This window comes from Echinops telfairi, unplaced genomic scaffold (genome assembly GCF_000313985.2).
Source record: "Echinops telfairi isolate 266 unplaced genomic scaffold, ASM31398v2 ScPeMD7_42;HRSCAF=159, whole genome shotgun sequence".
NCBI lineage: Eukaryota > Metazoa > Chordata > Mammalia > Afrosoricida > Tenrecidae > Echinops > Echinops telfairi.
The window spans coordinates 2,579,217-2,598,919 of NW_022103940.1; the positions used below are offsets into that span (position 1 = coordinate 2,579,217).

Consider the following 19,703-nt stretch of genomic DNA (forward strand, 5'->3'; position numbering starts at 1 on the left):
AATGAAGCTTGTCCTCAATTGACATTTCACCTTTTTCAAAATGAGAAAACCACTTGGACACTTGAGTTTTTCCTATAGCGTTGTCCTTGTGAGCTGTGTTCAAAATCACAACACTTTCTGAGGCATTTTTCTGGAGCAGGAAACAAAATTTCACAGCTGCATGCTGTTCTCTTAAATCATCCATCACAAAAAAACGATGTTCCAGTGAAACTGCTTTCACACACACACACAAAAATTCACTGTGACCAGAGAGAATCTTCCCAGGTGATGCTACTGGGTGCACTAACTCAGAGTGAGTTGCTCGATGTTCGCCTAGTAGGAAAAATGCATGCTAGGAAAGCTCTGCCCAATGAAGCTTTTTCTGGTTTGGGAGGAGTACCACTTCCTGTTTATATATGCATATGTAACAAGGGAGCAGATGGACTTTGGGATTCTACTTAAATCTGGCTTCAGTAAAAGAAAAATGGTTTGTTCTACTAATGTGGCATTATATGATACTCACCTTCTTGACACAATCACAGAAGAAAAAAGTAATGCACAAGCAAATGTGAAATCTGATGGTTCCCAGCTATCAAAGAATATAGCGTCTGGAGTCTTAAAGGCTTGCAATTAAACAAATGGTCATCTAGCAAGGAAGCAACAAACCCCACATGGAAGAAGCACACCAACCTGTGTGATCATGAGGTATTCATGGGAAGAGGTATCACAAGTTCAAAAAAAATGAAGCCAAATTGATATTAATGGATGTGGGTGCAATAGAGACCCAAAATCCACCTTCAAGATAATTGATCAGCCCTTCTCAGAAGGGCCATAGGAATGGATGATAAATCCAGGGTGTGGTATGGCACTGATGAACCACATAGCTAGCCTCTAGTTTTTAAAAATTTCCTCCTTTTACTGCTAAGGACTGTATGTGTTTTAACTCATTAATCATGTTAGATTTATGTAGGCTCATTTATATATTTAAGATCGGTCAGAACATGGAAGTCAAGATAGATGACCTCTCAGAGACAGTGAGAAGGCTAATGGTTCCATGAGGTCACGGGAAGAGAGAGGAGTTGTAGTGGGGGAAAGGGAGGTTATATCTTTGATAATTGTATAACTGCACCAATGGGATTGAACAACAGGATTTTATGTGAATTGATATATTGGAATGTATAAGATATGTAAATAAAGAGTATTAAAAACACTAAAAATGTATTTTTGAACAGTTTTGCATTTAAGATTAGTAATATTAAGCCATACCTTATCAAGAGACCAGGTAAAATATTTTACAGGGAAATAACCTGAGCAAGTAAAAGGTTTTCAATATAACTTCATTTAGTTGTACCACCTGCTAACCCTGGAAAGATTAGAGGAACTTTAGTAAGCTTCTGGTGCATAAATACTTAAAAGGTAACCAACTTTAAATAACTTCTTATTTAAATCTGTGCTAGTAAAGTGAAGATTCAAGTTTATTATTAAGTTACTTGAAACTTATTTCAGTTCACAAGGAAAGCTTGCAATATTGGACAATTGCCTTTAGACTTCACTTGACTCAGAGACAGACTGGGGCTTTGGATATGTCTGTGTTAGCATTTCATGTATACCTCACAGGCCTTGGATGTATTCTGAAGATGTCTTTTAATTTTGCATTGAAACAGTAAAACATTTTAGATTGTTGTTATGAGCACTGAGTCTGTATTATGCAGCAGTTAGAGAATCATGTAAAGCATCAATTTAGTGTAGGCATTCTGACAAGATGAAGTTCCCTGTGATGTGCACTTTTGCATTACTTTGTGTTTTCCTGATTTTATTTTCCTTTGACATGAAGCAACACGAATTGAAAGATTAAGGTTAAGATTATACCATATGTATAGTGTCATTTTTTTCTTTGTGAAATTATAAGATTATAATCTGAATTGGAAATTGTAGGCAGTAAGCCACTACAAAACACCTTAAGCAAGAATAAAAAACTATTAGGAGTTTAATTCTTGTAAATATGTCTCTTTCAATATTAACTTTCCATGTAGTAGTGACAGCTCAAAAGGCCTCAATGCTTATTACGGTTGCTTTTAATTTATGTATTTGTAAATTTGTCAGTGCTGGTAAATTTCAATATAAAAAGTAATAGTAAAATAAGTTCTAACTTTCTCAAAAGGTCTTGGAACAACTCTTTTAGACCTGCTTTAGTAGAGTTTATACCTCTAACATAGTTGATTTTTGCAAGGTTAAAATTTTTGCATTCCTTTGACTTATAAAATTTGCAAATTTTCTCCTTTAAGTTCAAAATTTTTTATGATGTCTAATGAAATAAAGTTTATATGTGACAGAACAAAAGATGAGAAGATAACTACCTAGAAATTAGAGAGAACTCCAAACAGGAGAGACCCCAAAAGAAGAACACTTCAATCTATTATAGTCCAACTATCCAATTTAAAGAATAAAGAAAGAATTCTGAGAGCAGCCAGAGAATAAAGAACAGCCACATACAAATGAAAGCCAATACAAATAAGTTTGAATTGTCTCTTTTAGAAATATTATAATGCAATATGCAAAGACCTAGTGTATTAGTTTGGGTAGACTAGAGAAACAAATTCATAGACACTCTTATGGGTATAAGAAAAAGCTATATATATATACAAGAGCAATTGAATATTGAGAAAACATCCCAGCCCAGTTCAGATCGAGTCCACAGGTCTGATATTAGCCCATATGTCTGATGCCAATGTATAAAATCCTCTACAAACTCACGAAAAACAGGCAATGATACCAGTGCAGGAAGATCACAAGCCAGTGGGTGGAAAGTCTTGTGGATCCAGCTGTATTATGAGCATCTCAGCACTGGCAGGGGTCTTACATGGCTCCTCCAGTTCAGGGCACTAGTAGAGGTCCATGTGTCTTGTCAGCTGTAATGTCTCACAGGGAGTAAGCCTGTGTCTTGCATCAAGTGAGCTATTTATCTCCTCAGTGGCTCCAAATGAGGTCACAAGCTGTGACCTTATTCGCAGGCTAAACTCCACCCCTTCATTCTTAATACTCAAATTGACCACTGATTATATAACTACCACACTTAGAGTTAGAAAAACGATAGGAAGAACATACTCAGCATGTCTTAAACTGAAAGAACTCAAGAAAAAATTCCAAGCCTCAAGTTGCAATATTGAATGATTTTATGTGCAAAATATTGAATGATGCAGAAAGCATCAAAAGAAAATGTAAGAAACACACAGCGTCACTGTAGTACAAAGAGCTAGTTAGCGCTGCATCATTTCAGGAGGTAGTATATGAGCAAGAACTAACTGTGCTGAAGGAAGAAGCTCACTCTGCACTGAAATCATGAGCCAGAAACAAGGCTTCAGGAATTGATGGAACTCCAATTGAAATGTTTCATCAGACTGATGAAGCACTGGAAGCACTTGTCTATGCCAGGAATTTGGAAGACAACTATGTAGTCAACTGATTGTAAGAGATTCATATTTGTACCCATTCCAAATAAAGGTGACTCAAATGATGCTCAAACTACAGTATAATATCACTGATATCACAAACAAGTAAAATTTTGCTGAAGATCATCTGAGAACAATCAGAGCAGTACATTGACAGGAAGCTGCCAGAGATTCAGGTCACATGCAGAAGAGGACTTAAAACAAGGCATATCGTTTCTGAGGACAGATGAATCTTGGCTGAAAGCAGAAAATGCCAGAAAGATAGTTATGTTGTGTTGACTATGCCACGGCATTTAACTCTGTGGAGCAAAACAAAATGGATAAACTTAAAGCAAATGGCAATTCCAGGACCCTATATTATGTTCATGTGGAACTAACATATGGATTGAAGTAACTGTGCTAACAGAACAAGGGAATACTGCATGATTTAAAAATAAGAAAGTTGTGCGACAGGGTTATATCCTTTCACCATACTTATTCAATCTTTATACTGAGCAAATAACCAGAATAACTGGATTATATGAAATAGAATGTGACATCAGGCTTGGAGGAAGGCTTATTAATAACTTGAGATATGCAGATGGCACAGCCTTACTTGCTGGAATGAGGAGGACCTGAAGCATTTGCTGATGAGGATCAAGGCTTAGAGCCTTCAGTATGGATTAGGACTCAATATAAGGAAGACCAAAATTCTCACATCTGGACCAATAGATAACATCATGATAAATGGAGAAAAGTTTGAAGTTGTCAACGATGTTGTCTTGCTTGGATCCACTATCAAAATGCTCATGGAAACAGCAGATGAGAGATATAAAAACAAGTTGCCTTGGGCGAATCTGTTGCACAAAACCTCTTTAGAGTATTGAAGAGCAAAGACTAAGGTGTGCCTAATCAGAGCCATTGTGTTTTTAATTACCTCATATGTATGTTCAAGTTGGACATTGAAAAAGGAAGACCAAAGAAAATGGATGCATTTGAATTGTGATGCTGGAGAAGAATATTAAAGTCCCATGTACTGCTAAAAGGACAACAGATCTGTCTTTGAAGAGCCAGAACGCTCCTTAGAACCAAGTATGGTAAGAATTTGTCTTACATATTTTGGGACATGCTGTTAGGGGAGGTGAGTCTGAAGAAGGACATAATGCTTGGTAAAGTTGAGGGGAAACAAAACAGGAGACCCTCAACAAGATGGATTGGCACAGTGGCTGCAACTATGGACTCAGGCATAAGATAAGAACAATTGTGTGGATGGTGCAGGACTGGGCAGTGGTTCATTCTGTTGTGCATAATGTCACCATGGATTGACATTGACTCCGTGCCACCTAAATATAACAACTGCATGAGTACAAAGGAGTCATTGTTAGTGGGTCCTTGTTTCTCTTCCAATTTATAACAATGCTGTGCAGCACAAGGAGCCCTGATGGCATACTGGTTAAGCACCGGGCTCCTAATTGCAATGCCAGCTGTGTGAAACCACCAGCGCTCTTTGGGAGAAAGCCAGGTCTTTCTACTCCCCTGGACTGTTAGTGTTACAAACTCAGAGAGGCTGTTCTGTTATGTCCTACAGAGTCACTAAGATTTGGCATTAAATCAGTGGCAGTGAGTTTAAATTTTTGGTTTTATGTATCCTACAGGCATAGATATAATTTTGAGACTAATGCAGGACCATGCATTTTTAAAATTCTGTTACGCATACAGTTTGCTATTGTTTGGAATCAAACTGATGACACCTAAAAACATTAACAAGAACAAGAACACAACCGAGCATTGCAAAGTTATGTGTCATATTCACAATTGTTGTTATGTTGGAGACCATTTTTGCAGCCACTGTGTCAGTTTATCGCCTTGATAGCCTTCTTTGTCATTGCCCGTCTACTTTCCCAAATGTCCTTTCCCAGAGACTGTCACTCTTGAAAACTTGCCCAAAGTACATGAGCAGTCTCGCCATCCTAAATTTCAACCAGCATTCTGATTGTTCTTCTAAAACATATTTGTTTGCTTTTTTGGTAGCCCATGGTACTTTGAACATTCTTTGCCAGCACAATAATTCAAATGCATTGATTCTTTTTCAATTTCCCTTATACAATGTCCAAAGTTCACATGTATATTAGCAGATAGAGAATACCAGGTACAGGTCAGGTGCACTTTATCCTCAAATCAATACTTTATCTTGCAAATTCAATACTTTAAAGCAGTGATTCTAAACCTTCCTAATGCCTCAACCTTTTAATACAGTTCCTCATGTTGTGGTGACCCCCAATACAAAATTGTTTTCATTGCTTCTTCATAACTTCAATTTTGCTCTTGTTATGAATTGGGCGACTCCTGTGAAAGGGTCATTCGACTCTCAAAGTGATCATGACAAACAGGTTGAGAACCGCAGCTTTAAAGAGCTCTTGTGCAGCAGATTTGCCCAATGCAATTTGTCATTTTATTTCTTAACTGCTCCTTCCATGAGCATTGATTGTGGATTCAGGCAAGATAACTTCAAGCTTTTCTCTATTTATCATGAGGTCACCTATTAATACAGTTTTGAGGATTTGGGTTTTCTTCAGATTGAGTTGTAATCTATACTGAAGGCTGCAATCCTTGATTTTCATCAGCAAGTGTTTCAAGTCCTCCTCACTTTCACCAAGCAAGGTTGGGTCATCTGCATATCATAGGTTGTTAATAAGCCTTCATCTAATCTTGATGCCAAGTTATGTTTCATATAGACCAGTTTCTCAGAACATTATCTCAGCACACAGATTAAATATGTATGAAACACACCTTTCCTGATTTTAAACCATGTAGTATTCCCTTGCTATTTTCAAACAATCACCGGTTCCTCATGAGCACAATAATGTTTTCTTTAATTCTCATTCTTTTCAATACTATCCATAGTCTGTTATGATCCACACATTCACGTGCCTTTGCATACTCAAGAAAATATAGACCACTATTATTTTAGTATTCTATGCTTTTATCCAAGATTCATTTGATATCAGCAATGATAGCCTGTGTTTCATGTTTTCTTCTGAATACAACTTGAATATCTGACAGTTCCCTGTCAATATAGTGCTGCAGACTTTGTTGCATGATCTTCAACAAAATTTGTTTTATGAGCTATTAATGATATAGTCAATATTGACTACAATCTGTTGGGTCTCATTCTTTGAATTGGACACAAATATGGATCTCTTCAGCCAGTTGCCAGATAGCTGTTTTCCAAATTTATAGGCCTACTTGAGTAGGTGCTTCAAGAACTTCATCAGCTTGTTGAAATATTTTAATTGATATTTTCTCAATTCCTGGAGCCTCATTTTTTTACTAACACCTTCAGAGAAGCTTGGGAGTCTTCCTTTAGTACAATTTTTTGCAGCTTTATTGGTACATAATCCGTGTGCCATACAATTTAATAATTCAATCATACCAAGAGGAGTTACCACAAAAAATTTTAAAACATTTCTTCTGAGTGGTGAAGATGGCACCCAGGTAAGCAGCACATACTGAGAACTCTTTTGTGGAAGACAGGGTTGGTGTCCAGGAAGACTAGTGGAAGGATTCTGGTGAGTGAGAGGACCCCCTAGGACATACCTAGGACACCCCCCCCCACACACACACACATGCATCTGCCCTGAGGTAGAGGCACTGGAGGTCTGAGATCTAAACCTTGGGACATCTCCACTCAACCAGCGAGGCTGCTCCTGTGTGTCAATGCTGCTGTTGCAGTCACTGATTGGCCCACCCCACCCCCAGGCCTGGTTGCCATACCAGGAGCTTCTTGGATTCCCACCCCCACACCCAACCCCCACACCCAGACACACACAGTTGTGGTGGGATCCCTTGATGCCCACTCACAGCACTCCCCCTGGAGAGCCTCTTCTTTTTCCCCCAGTTCCCCTCTTCATGTGGCAGCAATCCACCGCCAAGAGCAGGTCTCTCCTTCCATTCACCCAAGGCCCCAGGAACTGACCTGCACTCTACCTGTAACAGCTTAGGTGACCTGCGAATGGGGGCACCTCTCCCCACCCCCCTCTTTGCCTGAGACCCCTCCACTGGCACTCCAATCCTCCACAAAGTATTTCAGAGCATGCAAAAGAATGGCAAACTCCAAAAATCATTCTATCAAGCCAGTATAACTTTGTTACGCTAACAGGGAAAAGACAACACAGGTATAGAGAATTACAGACCGGTATCTCTAATGAGCACAGATTCAAAAATCCTTAACAAAATATAACCCAATAGAATACAAAAACATAAAAAAGAACAACATATCAGCCACTATGATCAGGTAGGATTCATCCCAGGGATGTAGGGATGGTTTAACATCTGAAAATCCATCAATATTATACACTACATTGATAAGAGAAAGTATAAGAACAAATTGATAATATCTATAGACGCATTAAAAACATTTGATAGCATCCAACACCCATTCCTAATAAAGTCCCTCATGAAGATAGGAATGGAAGATAGGAATGGAAAATTCCTCAAGCTAATGCAAGCTATCTATGAAAAGTCAACAGCCAACATCAGTCAATGGGGAAAAGACAAAAACAATCCCACTGAAAAAGAGGACCAGACAAGGATGCCCCTTGTCCCCACTTCTAGTCAATATTATACTGGATGTCCTAGCTAACAACATAAGACAGTGGAAAGACATTAAAGGTATCCAACTGAGAGAGGAGGAGGAATATGGAAGAATAGCAAGATCGAGATAAAAAACACAGAAGCCTATTGGTTTGTTATAAACATTGGACAGGACTATGGAAGAGGAGGTCAAGAAGGTAGTGCCCTTCACAATAGCCAAGGACAAATTGAATACCTAGGAATATATTTAACCAAAAAAAACCTAAAGGATAAATATAAGACCCTACAACAGGAAATCAAAAGCAATTTCCACAAATGGAAGAACATCCCATGCTCATGGATTGGAAGGCTCAACATAGTAAAGATGTCAATCTTACCCAAAGCACTTTTTAATTTGAATGCTATTCCAATTGAAATACCAACAACCTTCTTCAAAGAATTGGCAAAACTGACTATCAATTTCATATGGAGAGGGAAGAAGGCCAGAATGAGCAGAGAACTCCTCAAGAAGAAGGACAATATCAGAGGATTCGCCCTACCTGATTTTGACACCTACTACACAGCCACAGTTATCAAAACTGTTGGCAGAATGACAGATACTCAGACTAGTGGAAAAGAACCAAAAGCCCAGAAGTAAAGCCATCAGCATATAGACAACTGATCTTTGATAAGGGGTCCAAAAGCATCAGATGGGAAGCAGATGTCCTCTTTAACAAGTGGTGCTAGAACAGTTGATATCTAAATGTAAAAAAAATGAAACAAGATGCTTACCTCCCCCCACGCGAGAACAAACTCAAGGTGGATCACAGACCTAGAAGTAAAAACTCCAACCTATCAGGACCATCAAGGAAGGAATCAGGACTAACTTAAAATCATTGATCCAGGCAATACATGGGCTCACCACAATAGGTAAGGGTATACACACAGGTGAACTGGAAATCAACAAATGGGATTTAAAAAGAATAAAACACCTGTAGACCTAGAAAGACTTCACTGATAGGGTAACAAGGCAACCCATAGAGTGGGAGAGAAGTTTTAGGAATGACACATCATACAAAGGGTTTATTACTAAAATCTACAATACCCTCCTGGCCAGCAAAAGGGGAACACAGTTAACCCCCTGAGAAGTGGGCAAATGAACAGAAAAGAAATTTCAATAGGGAGGAGACCCGTATGGCCAATGAACACATAGGAAATCCTGTGCAGAAATCCGAATGGCCAATAAACATATGAGAAAATGTTCCTAACCATTAGCCATAAGATAAATGCAAATTAAAACAACTGTGAGATACCACCTAACACCCTCAAAGATAGCCCAATTAAAAAAGTTGGAAAGTAACAAGTGTTGGAGGAGCCGTGGGGAAATAGGAACTGTGGGGAAATAGGAACTCTCATCCACTGCTGGTGGACATGATAGCATGTACAGCCACTATGGAAATCACTTTCACGATATCTAAAACAGTTGGAGATTGAGCTGCCATACGACCCAGCAATCCCCTAGTGGGCATATACCCAGAAGAGGAAAGAAACAAACCATGGCCCAACATCTGTGCTCAAATGTTCAATGCGGCACAGTTCACAATCACAAGGAGCTGGAAATACCCAAATGTCCAACAGCAAATGCATGGATCAAACACGTTGGTACATACATACAATGGAGTACTTCGTGTACCTAAAATGAAGTGATGAACGCATGAAGCACATTGCCGTATGGGAAGAACTGGAGGGAATTATGCTAAGTGAAGTTAGCAAAGCACAAAAGGACAAGTACAACATGAGTCTACTGAGGAAGCTTAAAGGAAAACAAAATAAAACCAAAAAAAGGGGCATAGAGGAAAAGCTACTATGTACATACATCCCTGGGGTGAGGTCCAGCAACTATGGCAGGGGCCAAACCCAATCCAGGAATATATACGGCAGCCAGCCAACTAAAGAAGAGGGGGAATGAAAGAGGAAAAAGAAAAAAAGACATGGGTAGGCGGGAGCAGGGCACTAATGCATCCAAGGGGAGAGTATTGGTTATATCTCCACAGGAGAAGAAAGAGATCAGACTTCAACTGATGCTGAAAGATGTGAATACAACATATCTACATGTACCAGGAAAGCAATGGAAATGTCTGCAGGGGCGCCCCCAATCCTAACTATGTTGACTTGCGCCCCCCCACCCCCTCAAGAAGAATACACTTCAAAGGATAGCACTGGGGCTACAGCTTGGGGAGAGGGGTGCATTGGATTAGAGCACAAGGGAAAAATGCAAATGGGTGGGGAGGGAGGAGAGGACATCCTGGCCCACGAATCCCCTGGGACAATGTTTCTGCTCACAGCAGACAACACACTGGGAGGAGTGTAGGGCCGGCCCCACTACAGGACACACTGAACCACGGCGTTGTGGGGGACAGCATTGGAGACACAGTGCGGGAATAGTACATGGTCTGGCCCCATCACGCTTGGGTGAGGCACTGAGGGCATGCAGCAGAGCAAGCAGTAAGGGGAGCACACTGATGAAACCCTGGGGACTACCCAAAGTACACTTTGGAGACCGAGTGTGGCACCCCATCAGACTCTACTGGAAAACACTCGTAAAGGTCAATAAACAGACCTTGAACTATTTATAGGCTTTTGCATTTTTGTCATTGGCTTTCCCTTTGTTATTTTTATTTTGTTCTTGCTTTCTGCTATTGTTGTTATTGATTTGTTGATCTTGATTTCCTCTGTTGTTTTATTTGGTTTTGCCTGTTTTTTGCACTTATTAATGTATCTGCATGTCTATCTAGATAAGATATGCATAATAAATAATTCAGAGATGAAAAGAACAGGACCAATGCTTCCAGGGGGATATGGGAGAAGGGGAGGTGGGAGAAAAGAAATGGGGGGGGGAGGGACCAACCCAGGGACAAGGGAACAACAAGTGAACTAAAATCAATGGAAGGAAGGTCATAGGATGCTTAGTGGGGTTCAATCAAGGGCAATGTAGCAGCAAGGAATTACTAAACCCGAATGAAGGCCAAACATGAGAACATGATGGTGGGACAAGAAGGAAGTAAAAAGGAAATAGAGGAAAGAACTAGGATTCAAAGGACATTTATAGAGGCCAAAATATAGGGATGTACATATGTAAACATATATATATGTTTACATATATATGTATATGTATATTTACATACATATATATATACAATTAGGGGAATAGAACTATGTACTCATATCTATATGTTAAGAATTAAGGTTGTAGATGGACATTGGGTTTCAACTCAAGTACTCCCTTAACACATGAACACTTTGTTCTATCAATCCAGCATTCTGTGATGCTCACCTTCCCGACACGATCCCTGATGACAAAATGGGTGCATAAGCAAATATGGTGAAGAAGAACTGATGGTGCCCGGCTATCAAAAGATATAGCATCTGGGGACTTAAAGGCTTGAAGATAAACAAGCAGCCATCTAGCTCAGAAGCAACAAAGCCCACATGGATGAAGCACACCAGCCTCTGTGATCATGAGATGTCGATGGGATCAGACATCAGGAATCTTAGACCCAGAATAAAACCATACCCGAGGTGAATGGTGTGTGTGTGTTGGGGGGGGGGGCATGGAGTGGAGACCCAATCCCCATCTGTAGACAATTTGACATCCCCTCACAGAGGAGTCACAGGGAAGAGATGAGCCAGTCAGGGAGCAGTATAGCACTGATGAAACACTCAACTTTCCTCTAGTTCTTTGGTGCTTCACCCCACTATCATGATCTCAATTCTACCTTACACATCTTATTCGACCAGAGCATGCACACTGCTACAGATAAGAGCCCACAACACAAGGAATCCAGGATAGATAGACCCCTCAGGGCCAACAAGGAGAGTAGAGATACCAGGAGGATTAGGGGAGGGTCGGGGGATAAAGGGGGAATTGATCATAAGGATCGAACTAGAACTCCCTCCCAGGGCAACAGATAATGGAAAAGTGGGTGAGGGGCGACGGAAGACAATGTAAGATATGGAAAAAATAATCTATAACTTATCAAGTGTTCGTGAGGGAGGCTGGGTGGGGGATGGAGGGGGAAGAAATGGGGAGCTGATATCAGGGGCTAAAGTGGGAAGAGAATGCTTTGAAAATGATGATGGCGGCATACGTGCAAATGTGCTTGCCACACTGGATGAATGTAATAGATTGTGAAAAGAGATTTAAGAGCCCCCAGTGAAAGTATTTTAAAGAAAATAGAGAGAGATGCAAATTAAAACAACCATGAGATATTATCTAACACCCTTGAAGTTAGCCCAAGTCAGAAACTCAGAGAGCAACAAATGTTGAAGGGAATGTGGTGAGATACGAACTCTTCTCCACTGCTGGTGGTCGTGTAGATATGTATAGCCACTGTGGAAAGTGATCTGGCAATATTTAAAATGGAAATCAATCTACCTTATGACCTAATTATGCCTCTATTAGGCATTTACCCAGAAGAGGTAAGAAATAAAACACGACCAGCCATCTTCACCCCAATGTTTATTGCAGCACAATTCACAATCACAAAGAGTTGTAAACAACCTAAATTTCCATCGATAGTCGAGTGGATTAGTAAACTCTGGCACATACACACAATGGAGTATTATGCAGCACTGAAAAGCATGGACGATCACATGAGACACATCGTTTCATGGGAAGGGTTGGAAGAAATTATGCTAGACGAGGTCAGCCAATCACAAAAGGACAAGGTGTAACATGAATCCCTAGAGGTAAGTATAATCAGCACAGTAGGAACAGAAAAAAAAAAGACACTTATCTTACAATATATGGATGGAGGCACAGGCAGTTGGTGGAGGTCCGACCAAACCCAAGGAGGTACATGTGAATCCAACATAAAGAAGGGGAAAGTGGGGAAGGAGGATGGAGAAAAGGGGCTGTGTGTAAAACTGAGATGATTGTATGGGGGGAGCAGGGGCAACCCACCCAGGGCGAGAGCATTGGTTATGTCTCCACAGAATTTGGAGTGTGCATACAGACCCCGCCACGGTGCACCAAACCATGAGGGCAATGTACCCACGTGTAGGATTGCATGGAAAGTTTAGGCTACAGAGACGGCCCCAAGCAGAGCCATTCTGACCCCTGCCCTGGAAGTGTGTGCCCCAGAGAAAAATACTATATCTTTAGGTGGGGAAAATGAGGCAATTTACCATGCCCACACAGAAGCAAGCCTTGAAGGACAAAGAGAAAGGGACAGTTGGCCTACCCTTCATATGAGCACACCAAGCCCAGAGGATGATATCCCTGCATGGAACTGCTAAGGTACAGAGAGGACTCTGGGACTGCCAACAACTCAAGACATGTTGTCCCCTAACTGGAGCGTATGGTGACAGAGAACAATAATGGGGACAGAGAACAATAATGGGGACACACGGCGGGGAGATAGTGAGGACTGAATCCTCTGCAGGGGACAAACCAGGAAGGGAGCATAACAGATCAGTAATTGGAATAAAGCTGATCCACAGAGCCCCTGAGGAGCCCCAAGAATGGACTTCCCACAGAACCCTTGAGGAGCCCCAAGAATGGACTTCAGGATAGGAGGGACAGCCCCTGGAACTCCCCTAGGATCGGGGGGAGCGGGGTAGGACTCATGATGGCCAGCAGACAGAACTGGATCTGTGTAGGTTTTTTTTCTTCTTTCTCCTTTTCTTTCTTCAACCTTTTGTTTTCTTATTGTTTGGCCTAGGACATGGCTGGTTTGCCTACTTATATGGGAAAGATAGGGGAGGCAAGCTCAGAAAGCAAGCAAGGGGGCCAATGGCCCCAGAGGGTCTTGTGAGAAGAAGGAGGTGGGGAGAAGGCTGTGGTGAGTATAAGGTGCCAGAGGAACAACTATGGAATTGAAACCAACATATAAGAGGTTGTAGAGATCCTGTGGGTATTAGAGCAATACCAATTTAGCTGAGAGGAAGAGATAGAAGAAGGATGAACGTGACGGTGGGGCAGGAGGAGGCAAAAGGAAACAGGAAGGCCTAGGAAGCAAAGCTATAGCTAGAGGTATTAACAGAGCTGTGTACTTATGTAAATTAATTAATCCTTAAAAATAGAGGTATTGGCTTATGTATATATATATATATTTATAAGGAAATACACTGAGGCTGCAGATGGGCCTTGGGCCTCAGTTCCTACCCGCCCTCAATACAAGAACACTTTGTTCTAACATACTGGCATTTTGTGATGATCACCACCACCACTCCCACCTCCCATACTCCCTCCTGCAACACACGATCCACGATCGCTGAAGACAAAATGGGTGCATAAGCAGATGTGGTGAAGTCAGAGGATGGTGCCCGGCTATTAAAAGATACAGTGTCTGGGATCTTAAAGGCTTGAAGTTAAACAGGTGGCCATCCAACAGTGAAGCAACAAGCCCACATGGGAGAAGCACACCAGCCAGTGTGATCATGAGGTGTCATCAGGTCCATAGGCAATGGGCAGCAGAAGATTCACAGAGGGGCCACAGGGAGGGGATAAGTCAATCAGGGTGCAGTAGAGTACCGATGGATCACGCAATGTACCTCTGATCCCTTGAGCCCTCTTCAACCCCCACTATTATGTCCCCAGTGTTGCTTTCCACTCTGGACTGGATGGGAGCATGTAGACAGGTATAGGCATGAGATAAAGCTCATGACACACAGAACCCAGGAACAGAAATTGAAATAATGATACCAAAAGTGGAGGAGGAAGGGGGGTTGAGGTGGGGAGGAAGGGAGTACCGATCACAATGGATGGCACATAACCACACAGCCCCATCTAGGGGGAAGAGCAACAGAAACCAGAGGGGAAGGGAGACAGTGGCTGGTGTGAGATATGAAAATAATAACAATCTATAATCTATCAAGGGGCCATGAGGAGGGGGGAGGGAAAAAAAGTAAGCTGACCCCAAAGGCTCCAGTAGAAAGTAAATGTCTAAAAAAGAATGATGGCAATATATGTATTAATATGTTGGTTACAATTAATGTATGGACTGTAACATGAGTTATAAGAGCCCCCAACAAAATAATGTAAACATTTTTCTTCTTTTTTATTCAATTATTAGCTCCTAATTTCCCCCCAACATCACCTGCGTACCCTGTAGAAACCATTAACACAGTTACTGTCTCAATAGATTTATCTACACTAATTCTTAATCATATGCTACTTCTTGAAAGTGTTGAATGTTGACCAGTTCTTTTTGGGACAGTGACGGTGTTTATTCTTCTTATTTTTATGCTTCCTATATCATTCAATATTTTGCCCAAATAATATTTTTTGAGGGTGGGGGGGTAACAAAGGACATTTATTTAGGCTTGGTTCATTGATCCTACCATGGGAGTAGAAATGCATATTAAAGCCGGGGAACTAGTAGTTGGGACTACCCTCCCTCCTGACCCTTTGGTACAGCCTTTCCTCCAGCCCCAAGCCCAGTGGCTACCTTCCAAATGCGGGGATGTGGGAACTGGGGTGACTTCTTGACAGCTTCTGCCTAGGCTGACAAGTCTGCCTGTTTCTGAGCAGCCAGGAACATAACTCACTCCTTCTGGAATGCTTCCAGCTCCTCGGAACTGAGGTCCTTCACCACTCAGATGCCCAGAGACCGATCTGAGCCGATGAGGGAACAGACAACGGAGGACAAGGCCACATCCTACAGGCCAAAGGCGTCCTCCTGAGCTTTGACTCAGGAAATCTCATATACGAGCTTCAAGGTCACCAGGTCTGCCACCACTTTGTCTGTGTTCCGGGGTCCCTTCTCAGTCTCAGCAGCTGCCTTCAGAAAGTAGGAAACGGTGGATTAGCCAACCTTGAATTCATATGTCCTGCGTGGTTTCACAAAAATATTGGTAGGCAGAAGGATGCCTTCTTTGATGTCTGTCATCTCATTGAAGTCCTTGCAGTACTGGTTGATGGAAATGCCTCGCTGACCCAGGATTGGGTCATCCGAACAATACTCTGGATCACACTGCTGGGCTCAGGCTTCTTCAGGCCCTGAGTAATCCGGTTTAGCTTCGACGATGCGAGGAGGCTGTCCTCAGTTCACCACACCCCACATAATCTTTTAAGTATTACCGCTCAAGGCTTGAATGTTTTCTTTTTCTTTGTTTTCCACTTTACTAAAGAAAAAAAAAGCAATGATGGTCCATCTCTAAAACATAGTCTATTTTCTGAGATTCTTCCCTGAAAAAGTGATATTTGATTTCAAAACACATATTAGAAGTGTACACAATCTCCAATTGTATTAACAGGCGAGAAGCTTAAATCCTGTTGTTCCTTTTCCAACTTGGCCTAGTCTGTCTTTGGATCCGCAATAACTGAATAGCAACTATGGATTCATTGCTTTTTGTCTGTAGCTCTCTGAGTTTTTCTATATGCAGCGATCAAAAAAATCTGAGCAGCTTCATTAAGAACTGCACATCCTGTGTCAAAGCCAAGACTATTCTTTTCTAAAGCAACAGGCAAGCCATTTTTTGTTTGTTGAGCTTTAGCAACCGCATCCTGCATCAGGCAGTCTTGAAACAAAATTCTAATTACCTTTAGCATTCCCAGGTAATCCTCATGGCGCTGAATCTGATGATATCAGGGTTATTTATGTCCAATTTGATGAGTGGCTTTGCATTTTTAGTTGCATTATCAACATGTTTTTACATTATGAGGCACTTTGTCTTCAGCATTATCTCTATATTCCAGTCTAACAGCTAAACCAAGAAGCCAGTCAATTGTTTCTTGTCAATCTTACATCTGGAAAGGACAGTTAACATCTCTGAGATACTTTTCAAAGAACTTAAGCCGATTGCTGCTGTGGATGTTTCTTACATACTCTCTGCTTTCAATCTTGTACTGTCTGATTTTCTGGTCTTCAAGCCAAATAATAAAATTTCTAAATTCTGTTTGATCTGTGCAGTTGAAGCCAGCACAGTGAATGGTAGTTGAGGGCTGTCGTCTTGTGTGGAAACATAATCCCAGTTTTCCATAGCGGTCTCCAAGGCTCTAGCCTAAAGAGGAAAGATGAGCAAGTATGGATGGCACAGGCACTCATTACAAGGTGAGAGCAAGGCATGAAAATTTTCCTGAGTTCTTTGAGTTTCAGATACCTTGATTGTGTTTTTCCTTTTTGGTTTTCTAACTCTAGGTCCTTGTATATTTCTTTATAATACTTTACTTTGTGTTCTTGAGCTGCCCTTTGAAATTTTTTGTTTAGCTCTTTGAATTCATAATTTTTTTCCAGTTGCCTTAGTGATGCTATGGTTAAGCATAAGTTTCAGAATCTCTTCTGAAATACACTTTGATATTTTTTTATTCCCTCTCTTTTTTATTACCTTTAGTTTGTTTTCCTGTATGATGTTCTTAGTGTCATCCCACAGCTCATCAGGTTTTATGTCATTAATGTTTAATGAGTCAAATCTACTCTTGAGATGTTCTGAAATTCTCATTGGATATACTCAAAGTCATATGGTGGTTCTCATGGACTTGTTTTAATTTTATTTAATGTCAATTTCAACTCACATATGAGCCATTTACGGTTTGTTCCACAGTCAGCCCCTGGGCTTGTTTTGGTTGCTGATATTTAACTTCCTCATTGTCTTTTCACACAGATAAAGTCAATTTTATATCTGTGTACTCTATCTGGAGAAGTCCAGGTGTATAGTCACCATTTATATTGCTGAAAATAGAGATTTGGGATTACAAAATTATTTGTATTGTGCAGTTCTATCATGCACTATCCAGCTTAGTTTCTATCAAGTCCATATTTTCGAATGACAGTTTATTCTTCTTTGTTTAGAATTTTTGCAAAGTCACTCAATGCATAGATGTGCTGCCATTTTTATGTGTCATCAAGCTTGTTCCAACACACAGCAACCTGATGGTGCTACCTTAGAAAAATTCAAAGTATCTGCATTATAATTCCCACCCCACCCCCCCCACTCACTGGCCTTAATTAGACCATGTCAAGCAGATAGATATAAGCAAGTGGCAGAGCTACAAAGTTTATCTGAATGAGCTAATACTATTTCTCAAAGAGCCCTGGGTCACTATATGCTAACACTTTTGGTTGCTAGCCACAATGTCAGCAGTCCAAACATGCCAGCCACTCTGCATGAGAAAGATGAACTTTTCTACCCCTGTAACAGTTTACAGCCTCAGAAACCCACAGGGGAAGTTCTACCCTTTCCTATGGGTCAGAATCAGGTTGAAGGCAGTGAATTTTAAAATAGAAATATAGATAGATGATAGATAGATAGATAGTAGATAGATAGATAGATAGATAGATAGATAGATAGATAGATAGATAGATAGACAGATATCTGCCAATGCATTATTGTTATTTGTTTTATGCCTCTTTGGGGTGACTTCATACAAGACAGTTAAAGAAAAAGTGGCTGCTTGCAAAAAGATCAGCCAGTTGACTTCTGTTGACTATTAGTATCTCAGAAAAGCTGGAAAGCCGTTTCTGCTCTATCCTATGATGTCGCTATGGGCCAGAATTGGTTCAAAAACCAGATATTGTTTAAAATACAAAATGTAGACATTTAAAAGAATCAATGAAAGCTAAATTTAGATAAACAAGAAAAAACTTAAAAGAAATTAAATTTATTTCAGTAGCATCTTGTGGCAATCAAATAATTTAAGAGTTTTTTAATGATTTGCTAATATTAAAATTGAGTTAATAGATATTTGTTCTAAATATAAGTTCATATTTTGGGGGGAAATATTTATCTATATTTGAGTTGCCTTAACATTCTCTACTTACCTACTTTATATCTATGTGTTCTAATAATATCCATTGCAATGGCTACACAGAAATTCACAGACAAAACTCATGATCAAGGGTTTACTAAGGAAGTTAACAAGCTGTAATGTTGGTGAGAATACTCAAGGTCTTTTCTTACCAGGTTATGTGAATAAATGCCCAAAGGGGCATATTACTCTGCTGTAAGCTTTAACCAAAATGTATTCAGCTCAATTCCCATGGGTCATCAAGCCCAGCTCGCTGAATTAACTGTCCAGAGGCACCCCACTCCAGTTAGCCTCAGCCCAAAGGCATTCAGCTCCATTTCTAAATTGGGCCAGCAAGTCCAATTTCCAATAAAATTATCAGAAGTCCCCGACTCCACAAGCCAGCCTCTTGCACAAAAGCATTCATATTCACTTGCTCTGTGTGTTCCTGGTTCTGCTGATGCTCCTCTAAAGGATCCAGGAGGTTCACTGCACAGGAGTTTCAGATCCAGAAGATATGCTCCACTCCTGGCTCTTGCTTGTAATGGGATATCTCCTCCTGCTTTTCAGAGGGCTCATTTTATACACAGCAGGCTGCCACTCCAGGAATTTCTGTTCACAATTCCTCATAAGTGACTCATCAGTTTCTTCCACCACCTTCTTACCAGATGCATGCAGGGAAAGGTTGTCTTGGGGATGTGAGACTTTAGCTAGAACAACATTAAATAATTCACTGGACTTGCAATATTCAAGTCTGTTAAATAGTGTGTTTACATTTCCCTTATTTTGTTCATTTTCCCTAATTTTAAGGGGTTATTATAAAAGATACACAAGAAAATGTTTGAATAACTCCTTTATAATAAATACATTTAATTAACCAAAATTCTATAATTTGATTGAATGCTTAATTAATTTAAGTTTTTAAGAGGAATATTGATATTAATTAGTATTAACAACCCAAAGAATTGGGTTCCTTGCCATTAGGGGAAAACACA

At 40.5% G+C, this 19,703-nt stretch overlaps 2 pseudogenes; both read right to left on the reverse strand.

The window, feature by feature from the left end:
• Positions 1–15,370: 15,370 nt before the first annotated feature.
• Positions 15,371–16,202, reverse strand: LOC101650080 (annotated as a pseudogene).
• Positions 16,203–16,278: 76 nt separating this feature from the next.
• Positions 16,279–16,948, reverse strand: LOC101659251 (annotated as a pseudogene).
• Positions 16,949–19,703: the final 2,755 nt, after the last annotated feature.